The sequence below is a fragment of the Vicugna pacos genome, chromosome 28 (genome assembly GCF_048564905.1).
Source record: "Vicugna pacos chromosome 28, VicPac4, whole genome shotgun sequence".
In the NCBI taxonomy this organism is placed as follows: Eukaryota; Metazoa; Chordata; class Mammalia; order Artiodactyla; family Camelidae; genus Vicugna; species Vicugna pacos.
This window is the reverse complement of record NC_133014.1, coordinates 7272411-7291475: the sequence shown is the minus strand read 5'-3', so window position 1 is coordinate 7291475 and position 19065 is coordinate 7272411. Positions and strand designations below refer to the sequence as shown.

Below are 19065 nucleotides of genomic sequence, written 5' to 3'. Positions count from 1 at the left end.
GACTCTCCAATCCAGGCTCTGGTCGCTGTCGCTCGTAGTTGGGGGCCAGGTGGGGCCCACTGTCTGGGGGACTCATTATTGTGTCACAGTGCCTGTTGCTGTGATGTCCAGTTCTGAGACTAGAGTCACATGCCTCTGGCAAGTTCCCTGAGTTTTCCAAATTTTCTGCTGCCTCTCTGCTCCCTGACCCCCGTGTCCTCTTCCACTGAGGTTGATCTGATAACAGAGTTGTAGTCACTGATGATGGAGACTTTAATTTCATCATTTTCAGGTACAATTTAATTTTTAATCAGGGTTTTCAATGCCTCAAGTTTTGTTTTCTCAAAGTGAAAAATGACCCAGTCTGATAGGGAACACCAGAAGGTAGAGGAGACCCACATCTTTGCAAAGGGGTTAATATTTTTATAGTAAAACACATACATTTGAAAATCCACACCTTTATTGTGGAGAAGAATGTGAAAACTGCATGAATGCTTCAGAGGGAATAGCAGGTTCAAGAAGATTTCTCTTTCAACTCCCTCTTGTGACTCTGCCCCAGACACCCTCTCCCCTAGAGTGACCTCTGTCATTGAGAGACCTTCAGTGGAAAAGCTTAAGAAGTACTGTCCCAGTGAGGATGAGGACATGAATGATGATGGAAAATGAAGCACTGTGTGTGCCCAAGGAAGTCGATTTTGGTGAGTGTTCCTTGAGGGAGTCCTCCAGTCATACCACAGAAAGAGCTGCACTTGTGCCCTGAGCTAGCTGGCCTCGGTCTGCGCCCTTGGGAATTAAATGAGGCCAGCATCTCAAGCTCCCTCGGTCCTTCTCCCTCTTTGACCCCATTCACTTCCCTCCCAGAACTATGCTGTGGTTATAGAAACTGGGTTGCTTCCGCCATGTTGCCGTATGTGAATGCCAGCCACAGCTCCCCATTCTCAAGAACAGCAAAGGATGACTATTATGGGTCACTCATTTAACCTCTCTGAGCCCCAGTTGGCCTCATCTGTAAAACAGAGATGATAATGATGCCCCATGACTTTGTTTTGCAGATAAAAATAAATTACATATGTGAAAACATGTTATAAACTGCAGTGCTTCATTCAGATGCCAGTTATTATGATGGGGTTTGCACTCAGATCTTGATGGGTTAGCTCATTGTTGATTTATTCATTTGTTTGCTGCTTTATCCATGGGGCTCCAGGAAAAATAATGGAGAGCTGACTTGTGGGACAGGAAGTAACAAGTAAAGCCTCACTTCCTCCAGGAAGGAAATACGGCAGGACAGGCAAGCGCTCTGGCTGGGACTCTGCAGCCTGCTTGGTGGGGCAGGAGAACAGCATCAAGAAGAGCCACACACAGCTGAGGCATCTCCTGCACGGCTCAGAAACCTGGAGAACGAAGGGGCTGCCCGAGAATGCACGGTAAAGGCACTTGGGTAAAAGTGGCTGGTGGGAAGGCAGAAGGGGAGCCCGTCCACGAAATTTCACTAAAAAGTTGAATTAACCACAAGATATTTCGATGCCTGGCTTGAACTGCTGAATACTCTTCTTGTTTTGGGGCTTAATCTCCTCTATGGTAGGTTAAAGGCCATGTCCTGCTGAGGACACCACTTACATAGTCTTCCAGTGTCAAGTATTTGACCAATATTTCAGAAAAGAAGATACACAAATGGTCAAAAATCCTGTGAAAAGGTGCTCAACATCATCAGACATCAGGGAAACACAAATGAAAACCACAATGAGATAGCATTTCACACTCTCTGAAAATCAAAGTCCAGCTATATCAACTGTTGGCGAGAATATGAAGCAGATAGAACTATTGAACAATTTTGGCTGGAATGAAAGATGGTATGATTGCTTTGGAGAATTGTTTATCAGTTTCTTATGAAATTAAACAGACATCTACCTTTATGACCCAGCAATTCCATTTTGGGGTATTTATCCAAGAGAAATGAAAACAAATGTCTCCCAAAGACTTGTACAAGAATGTTTGTTCATAGTAGCTTGACTCATAATAGGCCAATACCGGAAACACTCCACCAGTTCATTGGCAGGGGACTGGATTATTGTGGTGTAGCCATTCTGTGGAATAATACTCGGGCAACAAACAAATCAGAGAAGCACTCCAGTCCCTAGGTTGAGTCAGGTGCCCATATTCAGCTACATCTGGAAATTGATTTGTTTGAAAAGGAAATAGGAGAAGTTTGAATTTTTAAGAAATGTGCCATAACTATGTTCCCTATGCCTGTGATGGGAAGAAAAGCTAGGGCCACGTCTGGAGAAAGACTCGGGTCAGGCCGTTTTGTGGTTTATGCTGAGGGTGACTCAGAGTATTTAAATCCTGTAGAAGATATTGAGGCTATTGGAAATGGAAGCATCATGTGATCAGGTGAGGTTAAAGGCATGAGTTCAAAAGCATAGGAGTAGAGACTGGCCTGAGGCACGCATTGGAACTCCTCTTCCACTGCAGCGGGAGAAAAAGAGGGAAAAATCAGAGAGGAGTGCATTTCAGTTTGCAGAGTTGATAGGAGAAAATTGAGAGTTCTCTAATGATTTCTCATCCCTCTGTGAAACAGCTCAAATCACGTGCTGAGAGTAAACATTACGTGGAATTAGAGGCTTAAGGAATGGGAGAAAATGTGGAAAAGTCACTCGGGAGAATTAGAACTGACAAGAGGTCCACATTCGGACTAGTTGAGGTTGGAGCCCACGAAATGCTAGGTTTGGCTCAGCAGCCTCAGTGTTGACTGAGAAAGCAAAGCTGCTGAGACAGGCGGGGACCTGGGGCCTGGACCTCCTACCGGAGTGCGTGCACCTGAATGAACCTCTCCTGGAGCAACAGAATACAAACTATAAGGGACTAGAAAAAACTGCATGCATGCACATTTGGGGCAGATTATGAACAATAAGATACAAAAAGGCCAGAACCCAACTGCGGCTTCTGAGGGGCCAGGAGCAAAAGCAGGGCACTGCACTGATCCCTGCACGTGGCACCACCAAGGGGGTGGGCGGACCACTGAAGCCACGTCTCCGGCCCACCCACCGATCTACCCCCACCGTCACCCCATTTTACGAACCAGCCCCCCGCCCCGACCCCCGCCAACTCCTTAGAGAGTGAGCAAGGGCACCTGGTACTTGTATTCGCTCCCTCATACTGAAAGTCTCAAAAAAGCCTCGCCTGAATTCCTCATCTGTCCTTTATCAATTTCTACTGATTAAAGAATCCAAGAGCCCAGGTGAGTAACTGACTCCATCTGCGGCTGCAACCAATAGCCACATGCAAGCTTCAACCCGCTTTTCCTACTCCAGCTCACTGCCTGTTCCCTGCCTCCTGCAGTTTTAACTTGCAGGAGAACTGGACATCTCTACCGTCTCTCCTCGGTAACAGGAACGAAATCCAGGGCAGAAGGACTATTTGGGGGCGGGGAGTGGATGGTGAGAGAAATAAATCAGGCAGCAGTGTCTCGGCGGGCCGTGAGGAGGCCTTCATTTGTGGGCGACCCTGGGATGGCGAGTGCAAAGGGTTCTGGGTACCTTTTATCAGGTCAGGGGCCCCTGGAGGTGCAGAGAGAGGACGCATGGGTCAGGCCTCAGCTGGAGGCTTTTTAATAATAAGTTTTCTTATTTAACAACACAGAAATGTTCATGATTTGTTGTTTAGCTCTTTACGGAAGCAGGTTATTAAAGGGCACTAATGAACATTACCAATTCCGTTTTAAGTGTGTGTATACACAGTGACGGAAAATAAGCTGAATCGCATCTTCACCTGCATCAGCAATGGAGAGATGATGTCCCAGAGGTCAGGATGGGGTCAGAGTTACCCCGCACGTGGACCCAGCCTCGGTGGGGTTTCCTGAGGCTGGCAGCGGGGTGAGAATGCACCAGGCATTCCCAGGTTCTCCTGGTTCCTTTGTGGGAGCTCCTGACAATCCAGGGGCCGGAGAACTGACAGTCAGGGAAAGTGGGGATGTGGACGCAGCATGCATGCCACAGTGTTAACAACAGAGGCGGGCATTGTACTGCCTTTGGCTCTGAAAACAGCCAACTGAGGAAGGTGCCAGCATGGGCAGAGTGAGGGGCTCAGCCCAAAATATCATTCTACAGCGACTTTTGTTATATTTTATTAATCTCAGCCTGATTTACTTAATTTTGCCAGGTTCCAGAATTCTCATCCAAATTTCCCTGTAGGGAGCTGTAACTCATATTTTTAAAAAAAAAAGGAGAAGAAAATAAGAGCTCTAGACTTTCTTTATCTTTGTTTCTTTTGCTTCTCTGTAATGGTATCAGCACAAATGCACACGCCAAGGAGCACTGAGGACTGCAGGCAACATCAGCCGGGGGAGCCTGGCCCTGTGGATACCTTGATTTTGAACTTTTTGACTCAGGAACCATGAAAGATTGATTTCTGTTGTTTTAAAGCCACTTGGTTTGTGGTAATTTGTTACGGCAGTCCTAGGAATCTAGTCCACTGCTGAATTTCGATCGTCTCTTTTCTGGGTGGCTCTCCCATAGCCTGTTGATTTGTATTCTGCCATATTCATCTTTGTAGTCCCAGGACTTGGAGTAGTACTTGGCACACCACAGGTGCTCTGTAAATATTTGTGTGCTGCTAGAAATGAAGTGAGAAAGCATTTAGGGTTCCTTCTACTCCTGATAAATCTCTAAGAACCATCTACATGAGCCAAGGGAAAAGGCAAGTTTGGAAAATTCTGTGGGTGATTGCAGTGGAGAGTAATCCATGAAGCTTTGATTGGAGTGTTTTGCTATAAGATGCAGAATAATATACAGTGGAGTGTATAGTGGAGTATACAGTGGAGTGGAGTATACAGTGGAGTGGAGTATACAGTGGAGTAGCCAGAAGCAGAAAGACACAGAGAGCAGGGGCCATGAGGCAGGAGAAGCCATAAGTGAGCAGACGGGAGACCAGAGATTAACCAGAAAAGACCCTTGGCTGTTAGTGGTAGTAAGAGTGGTAACTGTCAGTACAGAGATGGAGGGGTCCTGAGTCTCAAGAACAGACCACCAGGAGCTGCTCCTGGGCCACTAGAGGGCTGTGTGTCCTGAGAACATTCTAGTTCCTTGTTTGTATGTACCCATCCTCTGCTGAGATGACTTTCTGTGTTTTCTCACTTTTATGAATCTTTGCAGCAGGTCACCGTCATCTGAGGAGTATTTTCCTCAACTGTATTTTAATTCAATTTGACTGCTTCTAGGCAGTCTTACTTTTACTTAGTCAGTGAGGAAACTGCAGCTCACATTAGCACACTGGGAGGCTTAGGGCTTCCTCTTTCTCTCCCCTTGCCTTCTCTCTTGCTACCCTTCCCACTCTCAGTTAGAAAGCAGAGAACAAGGCACAGAGAAGGCAGGCAACAGGAGAGGTACATTTTGATGGAGCAAGGTAGACACTGGTGTGAGAACTCATCAGAAGCCTTACTGGTCCTTCAGCAGAAGAATCAGGGCAGTGGATCACCTGCAGGGAAACAAATGCTTGAGGAGAACTTCCTTAGTTTTGCACAGAAAAAGTAAACTGTTTCCAGTAAAAGTCAAGGAGAAAATCAGAGTCACAAAAGCCTTTTTAAAAATGTCTTAATTTAAGTGTTTAAATGTTTCCAGCATTGTATTTTCACTCTGCTGAGCCTGCACGGGTTTATTCACTCACGAACACTCCTGGTGTGCTTGGTGTGTGCTGGTCACTCTTCATCCATCATGGAAGGAGAATTAATAGCCATAGTTGCAGGTAAGAACTTTTGGAAATTCTTCCTGATTGCTTCTGTGTTCTCGTAGAAATGATAAACAGACATCAACTCAGATTGTTTTGAAGACTAGGAAATAACACGTAACATGGATGAGCTTTGGAAACACTATTGCTAAATGAAAGAAGCCAGTCAGCAAAAGACCACAAGTATGATTCCATTTATATGGAATGTCTGAAATAAGCAAATCAAGAAAGTAGACACGTGTTTGCCGGAGGCTGGGGAGTTAGGTAGTGGGGAGTGTCTGCTAATGTCTACCAGGTTTCTTTCTGGGGTGTTCTGAAATGTTCTGAAATTAGATGGTGGTGTTGGTGACACAGCTCTGTGAGTATACTGAAGAAAGCAGTGAGTCATATACTTCAGATGGGTGAGTTTTATCATTACTGGAAATATATCTCAATAAAGCTGTTTTGGAAAAGAAAAGAAATAAAATACCAGGTACAAGTCAGAGCCTAAAACCCGCTGTTATGATTTTTGGTCATGGCAGCAGCGGAATCTCGATGACGTCATCATAATCAAGCCGTGCGGTAATTACTTTTCACATCCACCTCCTGTAAGAGACTGTCTTTTCCAAAGATGGCCACACCATTGTATATCCCAACCCAAGTGCTCTTCTTATTTTGTGACATTGACAATCTTGCATCAAGAGATCAGATCCATGTTTTCTCTCCTCAAACCTGGGTGGAGCCCTGTACCCTCCTCAGTTGAAAGAATGCCAAGAAGAAACATGGTGTGACTTCCAAGGCTAGGCCATGAATGGCAACAGAGCTTCCTCCTGCCTTGTCTCTTGGGATGCTTGGGCTTGGAACCCAGCCACCAGTTGGGAGGAAGCCATGCCACATGGAGAGGCCACCTGTGGCCATTTTAATGGACACCAGAGCTAGGCCCTCAGCCTAGAGCCAACAGCCAGCATCAGCCACCAGCCATCAGATGATTTCCACGTCCAGCCTTCAGAACCTCCAACAGAGGGCCCAGACACTAGGAAACAGACAGGACACCCCTATTGATCCCGTCAGAATCTCCAACCTACAGAAACCAAGATGTACTAATTTAGTGAATTTGTCACACAGCTGTGGATAACCAACACATGCCCCTTACTAAACTTTGAGCTAATGGCAAGGATTATGACTTACCCTTGAATTTCCTGCATCAGCCTTAGTGTCTGGCTCAATAACTAAATAAAACAAAATTTGAAGAAACATAACAGTTTCTCCGTTGATGGAATTCAGGTGAGGCTCTTAAGAGAAGTGAAATCAGTTCTCACTACAACAATTTTTAAAACATCCTGAAAACTTCTAGTCATTTTATCTTGATGTCAATATATCAAGGTCTCAATATTAATACATCACATCTCAATGTATCAGTGAGATTTGAAGTGGAGTAAACTATAGGTTTAATCCCAGCGCTACCACTTACTGGCTCTGTGACTTGGAATAGATTGTTTTCTCCTCTGAGTATAAAAAATGTTTTTACAGGCGGTTGGGGGCTCTCTCCCACTCCTACTTTCAGCTGTGGCAGCAGGTACCCCTGAGGACCAAGAGGAGCCCCTGGGCCAGTTTGCTGTTTCCAGTCGTCTCCCGCAGGCAGCCCCTCTGCCAAGCTCCTGAACCTGTTTCTTCTGTGGGGTGAAGAGAGAAGGACTGAAAATAAAAAGGACTACACTTAAAAAAAAAAAAACTTTACCTCTGAAACACCTAGGAGTGTGGAGCAAACTTTAAAATATATGAATCAGCTGGGGATTGGGTTAACATGCAGCCCTGATTCATTAGGGCTGAGGTGGGGCCCCAGATTTGGTGTTTCTAACAAGCTCCCCAGTGAGCGATGCTGATGTTACTGGTCTGCAGTGGGCGAGGTTTTGAGTAGTGTATGAATCACAGTTTCTATCTTCTGGATTTTATGATGTTTTGACATCTTGAAAAGATTGCTGGTCAGGGAAGGACTGCTCTTCCTAGAGCTTGCAGTTCTCAGAGATTGCAAAGGACTCAGGGGGGAGCTCGCCTTTCAGCCACACACCACCCAATCCGAGGTCTTATTCCTCAGCCACCCCCTTTATCTAACTCACACACGCCTTACCCCTGCCCTAAACCATCCCAAGGCCGGATTCCAGGCAGCTGGAGCCCACCAATATAGCTCAAAGCCCACTGCAGTTATACAGACAAGCCAGTCCTAAACTGTTTTCTCTGCCCTTCCCTGCCACCTTTCCCGCAGAAACCCCCAGAGAGGCTGACTCAGCCTCCGCCTTGCTCCCGTGTTCAGCCTCCCAACCAAGACCTGGTGTTTCCCCCATGGCCCTGAGTGAGTGGCGCGGCCTGCCTCTTGTTTCTAGAGGAACAGTGAGTACCATTCAGCTTTTCTGATGATGGCACTAAGTCACCCTTCTGTCGTCACTCAGCGTTGTCACTCAGTCACCTTGCTCTGTCGTCACTTTATAAATTAAGGCCCCAACACAGAACAAGCAACGGATCTGTTCATTTTTCTTGCTTTGTAAGATAGCCTTGTCTTAACGGTCTGCTGCCTTCTACCTTGGTATGTGCGTTAACAAAAATGCATATTGAGATCCCCACCAAATAAAAAGCATCTGGTTACCACCAGTGAGGCATTACATAGCTGTGCTGAGAAAGCCCTTGGCGCAGCACGGGCAGCAGCCAGCAGGGAGGAGAAGGCAGTGTGAGGGACAAATACAAGCTGGGCGAGGAGCGGGGACATGGGAGGAGCCCCAGGACACTTAGCAGCCCCCCAGCATGTCCTGATTTGCACCTCACCACATGGTCAACGGCTACCAAAGACTCTGCTCGTGGGAAGGGTTCTCAGGTCCCCTGGGAACACGGGGAGAGCATGAAATGCCACCTGCTTTCAAGATCTGAGAAAGTCACGACCCAGTCCCATCCTTAAACTCTTATCCTTAAAAGTTTCTTCTGTGTTTCCAGCATGAAAGTACTCCCTTTATGTGTCTATACATATGTCCTGTTTTTTTTTTTATTGGAAGTATGGACAAATCCTTTCTTTGAGTTATTAAGAGCTTGTAGACATTGGTGAGAAACACAGGCTGGTGCATGATTGTCCCCAAATGCGTGAGGTGAAGCCATTAACCAAGTGCTGTTTGTTAATTACCAAAGTCAGTCAGTGCCTGGTGTGTTGGGGCCTGGGGTCATCATGCTCTCCATGACCTGATGACATGGGACAGTGGGAGTTTTGCTTGTTTACGAGCTCACCTTCTGGAGCAAAATATCTGAGGGACCTGGTTCTCATTGCCTTCTCTAAGAACTTTAACTCGGGGTGTTAAGCATTCCCCTTTTTACTTTCCCCATCACAAGAAATAGAAATAAATTCCTGGGAGTATAAAATACCTATTAGGTCTGTGCTAAAAAATAGATTCAAGTCATGTATGAAAGTTGAACACCAGAGAAATAACAGTTGCTTCAATGGGCACTGACTGCGTCAGTATTTTTTTTTAAAACAAGCATGAGGCCACTCTAAGGCAGCGTGGGAAAGGGGCTGGAGGGGCCACAGGGGAGGCTGACAGAGTAGGAGGCGGGATGGCTTCACTGTGGCTGGACAGGCTGACTCAGCAAGACAGGTGCCTCAGCTCCACCTGCCCAGCTAAGCCAGAAGCGGTGCGCACAGCATCAAGGAATCTGGGTTTTGAATAGTCCTGAAAAGACTTAGTCTCCAGACAGCCACATAAAACCACCCGCCAACAGCCTATCTAATCCTGGTGATTCTGGAGACTCTGTGAGCCTTGGCGACATATTAGAGTCACCTGGGAGTGGGACCTGGGTTTTTTTTTCTTCCAGTTCTCTTGAGATATAATTGACATACAGCACTGTGTAAATTTAAGGTGTACAGCATGATTTGATTGACATACACCATGAAGTGATTCTCCCAATTTAGTGACCATCATTTCATATAGGCAAAAAATTAAAGAAAGAAAAAATTACTTTTGTGATAAGAACCCCTAGGATTTACTCTCCTAACTTCCCTGTGTAACATATAGCAGTTTAATGATGTTTATTATGTTGCACATTACATTCCTAGTATTTGTTTATAACTGGAAGTTCGTGCCTTTGGACTGCCTTCATCCAGGTCCTCCTCCCCACCCACACCTCTGGTAACCTCTGGTATTTCTATATATTTCAAGCTAGTCACCACAATAAGTCTAGTTATGATATGTCACCGTATAAAATATTACATAATTATTGACTATATTCCCCACATTATACATTTTATAACCTGACTCATTTATTTTCCAACTGGAAGTTCGTACTCCCTAATCTGTTTCTTTCCTCCTACCCCCTCCCCTCTGGCAAATACCTGTTACCTGTATCTACAATTCTGTGTTTTGTTTGTTCATTTGTTTTGTTTTGTTTTTTAGATTCCACATATAAATGAAATCATACAGTATTTGTCTTTCTCTGTCTGACTTATTTCACTTAGCATAATACCCTCTAGGTCTATCCATGTTGTCACAAATGGCAAGATTTCATTCTTTTTTACAGCTAATGTTCCATATAACACATCTACTTTATCTGTTCATCTATTAATGGACACTTAGGTTGCTTCCATATCTTGCCTATTGTAAATGACTGCAATAGACATAGGAATGCATATATCTTTTCTAATTAGTGTTTTTGTTTTCTAGGGTAAATACCCAGGAGCGGTATTGCTTGATCATATGATATTTCTATTTTTAATTTTTTGTGGAATCTCCGTACTGTTTTCCATTGTGGCTGCACCAGTTTACACTCCCACCAACAGTGCACGAGTGTTCTCTTCCCCACACCCTCGTCGACACTTGATGTTGACTAGCCATTCTGACAGGTGTGAGGTGGTATCTCACTGTGATTTTGATTTGCATTTCCCTGATGATTAGTGATGTTGAGCGTTTTTTTCATGTGCCTTGGAAGAAATGTCTATTCAGATCCATTTTTAATTGGTTTGGTTTCTTTTTTTTTTAATACTGAGTTGTATAAGTTCCTTGTATATTTTGGATCTTAACCCTGATAAGCAGGTGTATCATTTGTAAATACTTCCTCCCACTCAGTAGGCAGCCTTTTTGTTCTGTTAGCAGTTTCCTTCACTGTGCAAAAGCTTTTTAGTTTGACATAATCCAATTTGTTTATGTTGCTTTTGTTTTTTGTTTATTATTGCCTAAGGATATACACCAAAAAAATTATTATGAAGAACCACGTAGGTAGTCCCATGAGGGTGTATCTTTACAGAGGCTTCTCACTGGCCTTTTGGAAAAGACCCTTCAGAAAACAAGCACTGTTTGCATCCAGATGCTAAACCCGGAGTGTTTCACTCCTTTTGCTGCTTTTCTGGAGCAAAAATACTTCCTCTTGGAAACCTAAGTAAACAGACTTAGCTTTCATTGCAACATGAAAGCTACATTCATTTTCCAAGCATAGAGCTACATGTCTGTGTGGAGCAAGCACTGGAATGAAAAGAATCTATGTAATACATGTGCCAATGACTCGGGAACACTGTTACTCTCTGTCATTTTTTTTTTTCAGTTACATCAGGAAAGAGCAAGAAGCGACAGTAGATGTAGACACAGCATACTGAAGGAACCCAATTCCATGACCCAACTTTAGAGGTGCCAAAACCCTCCCTCCACTGAGCACTTTGTCATTCTCAAAGCACTGTTTAGATTGTAAGGCATCATCATGGACCATTTCCTCTTCAGTTAAACAATGTTTCTGGGAAAGGTGGAAACAAAGGTCTTTGTAGTTCTCTCACCAGAGAACCCCCATTCCTTTTCCATGAATGGTTTCCCAGATTTTCACCATAAACCTTGAACCGTAGGCAACCAGGTCCTTAGGGCCCTCCAGCCAGCCTGGAGAATGTGCTGTGTTTATACCCTGAGTTTCTGGGAGACAGAGGTAGCCCTGCCCCATCTCCCCTTCTAATGCTGGAAGGACTGAGAACTGCTCTGCACACCTGCACCCGTCTTCCTAAATTTGCTAATATTTGTTTTGTGACCTATCACATCATCTATCCTGGAGACTATTCCTTGTGCCCTTGAGAAAAATGTGTATTCTGCTGCTGTTGGATGAAATGCTCTATAAATGGATGGAATAGTCTGTAAGTGTTCTGTAGGTCCATTTGGTCTGAGTCCAGTCCAATGTATTCTTGCTATTTTTTTCTGTGGGTGTCTATCCATTGCTAAAAGTGGGGTATTGTAATCCCATACTATTATTGTTTGTTTGTCTGTTTCTCCCTTCAGAACTGTTAGTATTTGCTTAATATATTTAGGTGCTTCAGTGTTGGGTGCATATATATTTATGATCTTGATGAATTGACCCCTTTATCATACATGATCACTTTCTCTAATTTCTTGTTACCTCTTTTGGCTTAAAGTCCATTTTGCGTGATAAAGTATAGCTACCCTTGCTTTCTTTTGGTTTCCGCTTGCATGGAATATCTTTTCTATCTCTTCATTTTGAGTCTATATGTGTCCTTAAACCTGAAGTGAGTCTCTTGTAGGCAGCTTATAAATGGGTCTTGTATTATTGTTTTTTCAATCCAGCCAGCCCCTCTACCTTTTTGATTGGTGAATTCAGTCCATTTACATGTAGAGAAATTATGGAATATCTTTTCTATCTCTTCATTTTGAGTCTATATGTGTCCTTAAACCTGAAGTGAGTCTCTTGTAGGCAGCTTATAAATGGGTCTTGTATTATTGTTTTTTCAATCCAGCCAGCCCCTCTACCTTTTTGATTGGTGAATTCAGTCCATTTACATGTAGAGAAATTATTGAATGTAAGGATTAATAATGCTATGTAATTAATTTCTGGCAGTCTTTTAGTTCCATTGTGTTTTCTTAATTTTATTTTTGCTCTCCTTTGTCAGCTGGTCATTCCATGGTGGTATGGTTTATTTGCCCGTTTTTATCTTTTGTGAAACTCTTGCAGGTTTTTGCTTTGTGGTTACCATGAGCCCTGCAGAAAACATCTTTTAAATAAAGCAGTCCATTTTAGGCTCATAGGAACTTAACTTCAGTCATACACAAAAGTTCCAACATTTTTATCCTCTCCCTTTACATTTTTAACATCACAATTTACCTCTTTCTATATTGTGTGTTCATTAAAAAATTATAGTAGCTATACTACAAAATACATAGCTATATATTTTTAATACTGTTTTCCTTTAACCTTTGTACTACAGGTAACTGGTTAACATTCCATCCTATTACAGAATTAGAGTTTTCTAAATATGACTGTATGCTTCCCTTTACCAATGTGTCATATATTTTCATATGTTTTCATGTCACTAATTAGCACCTTTTCATTTCAGCTTGAAGAATTCCTCCTGGCATTTCTTGCAGGTCTAGTGGTGATGAACTCTCTCAACTTTGTTTATCTAGAAAAACCTTCATTTTTCCTTCATGTCTGAAGGGTCACTTTGGATAAATTATTCTTGGTTGGCAATTTTTTTCTTTTTACATTTTGACTGTTAAGTCATTCCACTCTCTCCTGGTCTGCAGGGTTTCTGCTGAGAAATGCCCTGATGGCCTAATTGGGAAGAGGGAGGGGCTTCCTTGTAGGTTACAATCTTTTTTACCCTCTGGCTGCTTTTAGGATTCCATATTTATCTTTGATATTTGATATTTTCATTATAATGTGTCTTAGATAAGTTTTTTTTTTTTTGCATTGAAATAGTAGGGTCATTTATTAGCTTTATCAACTTGGGTGTCCAAATCTTTCCCAAGTTTCATAGGTTTTCCACTGTTTCTTTAAACTTTTTACCCTTTCTCCCTCTTTTCTCCTTCTGAAATACCAGTTATTTTTAATATTAGTACATTTGATGGATTCATATAGAACATGTAGGCTTCCTTCACTCCATTCGTTTTTCTGCATTTTCCCCTAAATGGATTATTTCAAAGTTCCCATCTTCTTGCTCACTCATTCTATCTTCCATTTGGTCTATTTGCTGTAGACGCTTTATATTGCATTTTTTTTTCGTTTTATTCATTGAATTCTTCAGCTCCAGAATTTGGTCCTTTTTATGATTTCTAGCTCTTTGTTAAATTTACCGTTTTGTTCGTGTATTTTCCTGATTCACTGAGTTGTCTTTCTCTGTTTTCTTGTAGCACACTTAGGTTTCCTCAAAACAGTTATTTCAAATTCTTTATCAGCTAGACCACGAAATTCCAAGTCATTGACTTCAGTTATTGGAGGATTATTGTTAAATTTTGGTGATGACGTTTTCATGTTTCTTGAAGTTCTGCATTGCTGTTTTTGCACGGAGGTAGTGGAAACCCCTCAAGTCTTTACTCGTTGCCTGCAGGTGGGATATACTGTTCACTGATCCTCTTACATCTGGGATTTTCCCTGCCCTTGTTTGGATATACCTGCTCCACACTTATTACTCCCTCTTGCGGTGGAATTTTTAAGCTTTTCTGTCTTTGGTTCTTAAAACTCATCAGGTTGACTGCTGGAAGCCTCTCTCATTTGCCAGAAGGTGGCATTACCACTTAAGTTGTGGTTCTTTCCCTGTCCACAGACCCTTGTCTGATTTTTCTGAGAACACTCTGTTTACTGGAGCTCGCTCTGGCTACTGCATTCAGGAGCACACACACAGAGTCACCTGCAGAGTGAGGGGAAGTGTGCCTCCCAGAGGGTCATGGGCAGATTTCCTGCTTAAGACCGGAGAGCAGGTGGTGGGAACCTTGTCCCTTTAATGCCCTTTGATGTTCTTACCTGCCTCTCCCCTGATTTCCTCCTTCCTCCTAGTCCTGGAGGCCCTGCCTCAATGCTCTGAGTGCTGCTGGCGAGAAATGGGTTTCCCCAGCAGCGTCCTGCACGATTGGGGCAGCTGGCCCCCATTCACTGCCCCCCCCCCCATGGAGGAGGCTGCTGCTGGTTAGTTCAGCCCTACTGTGTCGCTTTGGGAGGGGCAGCACTGGCAGAGTTCCTCTGACCCCCTCCGATGTGTCCAAATCCATAAGTTGGGCTTTTTTTATCCAACAGTGTGTTAGACTCTCCCCCTAGGCTTCTTCAAAACCTCTCACCCAGGTCAGCACTCTCCAGGTGTCACCTGGCTGCGGCTGGGCAGGGCTGGGGCAGGTCCCCTGGCTGCTGCTGGCTCCGTAGCCTGTACCAAAGTCTGCCTATGACCAGACGCACAGGTGGGTGAGGCATCTCCCGGGTCCTGTGGCATGCGGTGCTGGGCCCACAACTCCCACAGGGGCACTTCTGTTTGTAGATAGATGTGTATTTAGGTGTGGTTTTTTTTTTTTTTAAGGGACAAAAAGGACAGACATCTTATACTGTGACACTGAGGTCACTCCCCATTTCCAGTTTTCGCGATCAGGATTCTTCCCTTTACGTAGGACATTCTACCTGCCTTAGTTTTATTTTTGTCTTTAGAACGAATCGAAGTCTTAGTTTTCCTGTGCAACTTAGAACATAGAAAAACACAGTTGTAAATAATAAAACAGTCACGAAGATGCTAATGACCAGCACAAAAATATTTAAGTCAGTTGCCTTAAAAATACATGAAACAGGAATTTGTATCATGTGTAAGGAAAAAAGGGCAACCTTCCCCAAGCATTTAATGGAAGAAAGACTAGAAAAGAACCAGATAGTTTCATGAAGGGGGCGTGTATCAACTTGTTTGTTTGGATGGACCTGGGAAGAGGAGGACAGTGAGGAGCTGGGGCCACTCAGAGAAGGGGCAGGAAGTGGAGAGGAAAGACCCTGGCAGTGATCTCTGAGGGAAGGGAAGCCTCCTAAACAGACCTGTCCTATCAAAGAAGTGCAGAGAGCCACGTGTTCTCTCCCACCTCATCTACCCTTCCCACCAAATACACACCCCCTATTCTATGGGGGTATTTTCCCAATTAAACATTTTACCTGGAACATGACACGGGCAATACTGGAGAATTTTCATTCCCAGCCTCGGACTTGTCAGTGGGAATGGTATATTCAGTAATTTATTTTATTAGGCAATTAAAAAGTGAGTTCTTAAGGCTGTTTCATAATGTGTAGTATGTGCTGTACATTCTATGAACACAGAAAACCTGGTACTTTGGTCAGAATTGCTTGTGTGTACCTGGAGATCTCATTTAGAGATTTGGTTTCCTGCTGTTTTATGAAAAAAAGAAGAATAGAACGTTGCTGATTTTGCTGGCCCAGAGCAGCCCGTGTTTTATTTCTTGAGGAACTGAAGGCACGGGGCAAGTCTTTCATAAAATAAGGAGTTGGAGTGTGTTTTAAAAAAGAGGGGAGTCCAGAGGGTTTTTCCCTTGACATTTGCCTGATTAGAAAATATCTTCATATGCAACATCTGTACAATAGAATACTTTGCATTCGTTGAAGAGAGAGGTAGCTCTGGATGTACTGTTGCGGGAGAATGTTCAAGCTACGTAGCTAAGTGAGTGGAGGTGGGTAGCAGAGTCCATGTTATAGGCCATCCTGACCTCTGCAGGGTACCTTGATCCTCATCAGAAAGAAGAGTCCATCCGCCCTTGACAAACTGAGGAGTGGCTTTCCTGCCCCTAAGTTTCTCTGAAATTGTTCGTATCCCTTACCTTTTCCCTTCTTTCGTCCCATTTCATTCCTAAAATCCTCTCATTGGATTAGACTTCTGTCCCAGTCATGATGGTGACTGATCATCCATTGATCATGACGGTGGAGATCCAGGAGGTAAAACTCACACAAGGGTGGGGCCCCCTCTCCCCCTGATGAATGAGTCTCCATGGAGGTTTTAATTTAACTCTCAGAGTTGTCCACCCTGAGTCTCCAGAAATTCGTCAACTACAGTTCAGGTCTCCCAACCCTGGCACGGGTTCCCAAAGAGATTGCTGCTCCAGTAAGTTGTGATTCTCTATATTCCTGTGGGTCTGTCTAATTTTAGGGACAGTGGCTTGCCCTGTGACCTAACTTCTCTTAGGAATCTAAGGAGAGTAGTTGTTTTTTCAGTTTCTTTAGCTTTTTACTTGTTGTTTGGATAAAGTGCTGACGTCCAAGCTTCTTACATGCTGGACCAGAAATGGGAAGTCTCCCTTTTATAAATGTGTTTACTGTTACAAATTTCCCATTGACCTCCCACAAGGTATGGTATGTTTGTGTCCATTTATCTCTAAATATTTTCATATTTCCCTTGTGATTCTTCTTTTTGTCTTCTTGTTAAGCGTGTATTGTTTAATTTCTATGTATTTGTATATTTTCCAGTTTTCCTCTTGTTAATTTCCAGCTTCATTTCATTTGGGTACAGAAGATACTTTGTATGATTTTGGTCTTTTAAAATTTATTAAATTGTTTTGTGGTCTAAAATATGGGCTATTTTGGAGCAGGTCTTATGTGCACTTGAGAAGAACGTATGCTCTGCTCTTGCTGGGTGGAGCGCTGTACAGATGTCTGTGAGGTCTAGTTGGTTTACAATGTTGCTAAAATCCTTTATTTCATTTCTGTCTAATTGTCCTATCCATTATGGTAGTCTCTAACTGTTGTTTTAGAAATGTTTATTTCTCTAATTCTGCCAAAGTTTGCTTCATTATTTTGGGGTTTTGTTGTTCGGGGCATATGTTTATAATTGTTAAATCTTCTTGATGAACTTGATGTCCTTTCCTGTCTCTTGTAAGTTTTTGACTTACATCTGTTTTGTCTGATATTGGTAGAACCATCTCAGTTCTCTTTTGGTTTCCGGGCTCCATGGTTTTTGATTAGGAATTTGTTATATCATTGAGGATTCCTTGTGCATGATGGCTCTGCTTTCAAGGTTCTCTCTTTGTTGTTGGTTTTCAACAGTTTCGATTATAATGCATCATAGCATGGATGTCTTAGCATGGATCTCCTTGTGTGTATCCTCCTTGAATTTATTGAGCTTCCTAAATGTGTCTTTTATCAAATTTGGGAAATTTTCAGCCATTATTTCTCTAAATATTCTTCCTACCTTTCTTTGAAATTCTCATTAATGTGTATGTTGGTGTGTGGTTGATGGAGGGCCACGGGTCTGTTCGGCCCAGTTCATTTTTCTTCATTTTTTCTTTCTCGGACTAGATAATTTCAATAGACCATCTTTAAACCCACCAGTTCTTCCTTCTGCTTGCTAAAACCTGCATGGAAACACTCTAGTAAGTTTTCCATTTTAGTTTTTGTACTTTTCAGCTCCATAACTTTTTTATGGTTTCTTTTTACAACTTACATTTTTTTTGGCCTTCTGTTTGTTTATACTTTATTCTCCTTGTTTCCTTTAGCTCTTTGTCCATGTTTTCCTTAAAGTGTTTTAGCATATTTAGATCCGTTGATTTAAAGTCGGTCTAGCTACTAGTCCGTTGCTTGTGCTTCCTCGTGGACAGTTTCTGTCAACTTCCGTGAATGGGCCATACTCTCTTGCTTTTTGCATGTTTCATAATTTTTTGTTGAGGGTGGAAATTTTTAATATTATAATGTGAAAACTCAGGAAACCAGATTCCTCATTCTTCCCAGTGTGCTTTTTTGCACGTTGCATGTTCAGCTGTTTAGTAACTTCTCTAAACCATTTTGTATTTGCTCGTCATGTGTGGTCTCTGAAGTTTCCGAACCCTTAGCTGTGTTCAGCTAGTGCATTTGTTTTTTTAACAGAGATTTCCTTGAACATCAAAAAGGAAAGGGAGAAGAGGGAAAAAGGACAGAAATAAAAGCCTCTGTCACTCTGCAGAATGGCTCTGAGCTGGGGTACTTGTGCAATGCTTGGTCAGGCTGTCAATAACTCTGACTTAGCCCTCACGTCTTGCTTTCACTAAACATAGAGATCAGCCAGAGGTGGAACTTAGTCTTCTCAAGTCCTTGCAGACCATGCGTCTTGCCTTGGGCATGCACATGACTTTTGAAATTCCTCACTTCTAAGGTGTGGTTTTGAATGTCCTAATTTTCCTCCAGAAGCTCTCCCCGTGGGTTTTCCTCCCAGGCTTTGGTGCTCTGTTGTACACTTCCACCGTGATCGTTTGCTCCAGGTGGCTTGAGGTTTGCTTATGTACCTTACCAAGGCTTTAAGGAATGCCTGCTGCTTTTCTTCCTTGAGTTCTGAGTCGGGCAAAACAAGGCAAATTCCCTCTTTCAGTCCTTCAGGTAGCTCCTCGATAGGTTAGAACAAACAATGCTTTGCAGATAATGTCTGCTCTGCTCCTTCCAGCATCGGGGGTCAGGGCCCCACACTGGGGGCAAAGGCTGCTCTCTACAAGACCACCACAGATTCCAGGAAAGGATGGGGCAAAGGCAAATAAAAATGGCACAAAGCTTTCCTTGGTTTTTAGATTGTCTTTTTCTTGATTCAGTGTTTCCTTTGATGTTAACTTTTGGTTGTTTTCTATAGTTATGACAAAGTTGATTCTGACAGTTTTTGCT

General features: G+C 43.1%; 1 long non-coding RNA gene across 4 annotated transcripts in view; it reads left to right on the top strand.

The window, feature by feature from the left end:
• Positions 1–144: 144 nt before the first annotated feature.
• Positions 145–19065, top strand: part of LOC140689976 (uncharacterized) — a 27600-nt gene continuing 8679 nt past the window's right edge. The window contains exons 1-4 of one of the 4 annotated variants that reach the window (XR_012065126.1): positions 145–271; positions 539–677; positions 1184–1403; positions 7943–8067. This is a non-coding gene — a long non-coding RNA (uncharacterized lncRNA). Of the gene's footprint in view, positions 678–1183; positions 1404–5594; positions 5719–6221; positions 6354–7942; positions 8068–19065 lie in introns of those variants that run through there. The other 3 variants (XR_012065125.1, XR_012065128.1, XR_012065124.1) reach the window with 3 other exon arrangements.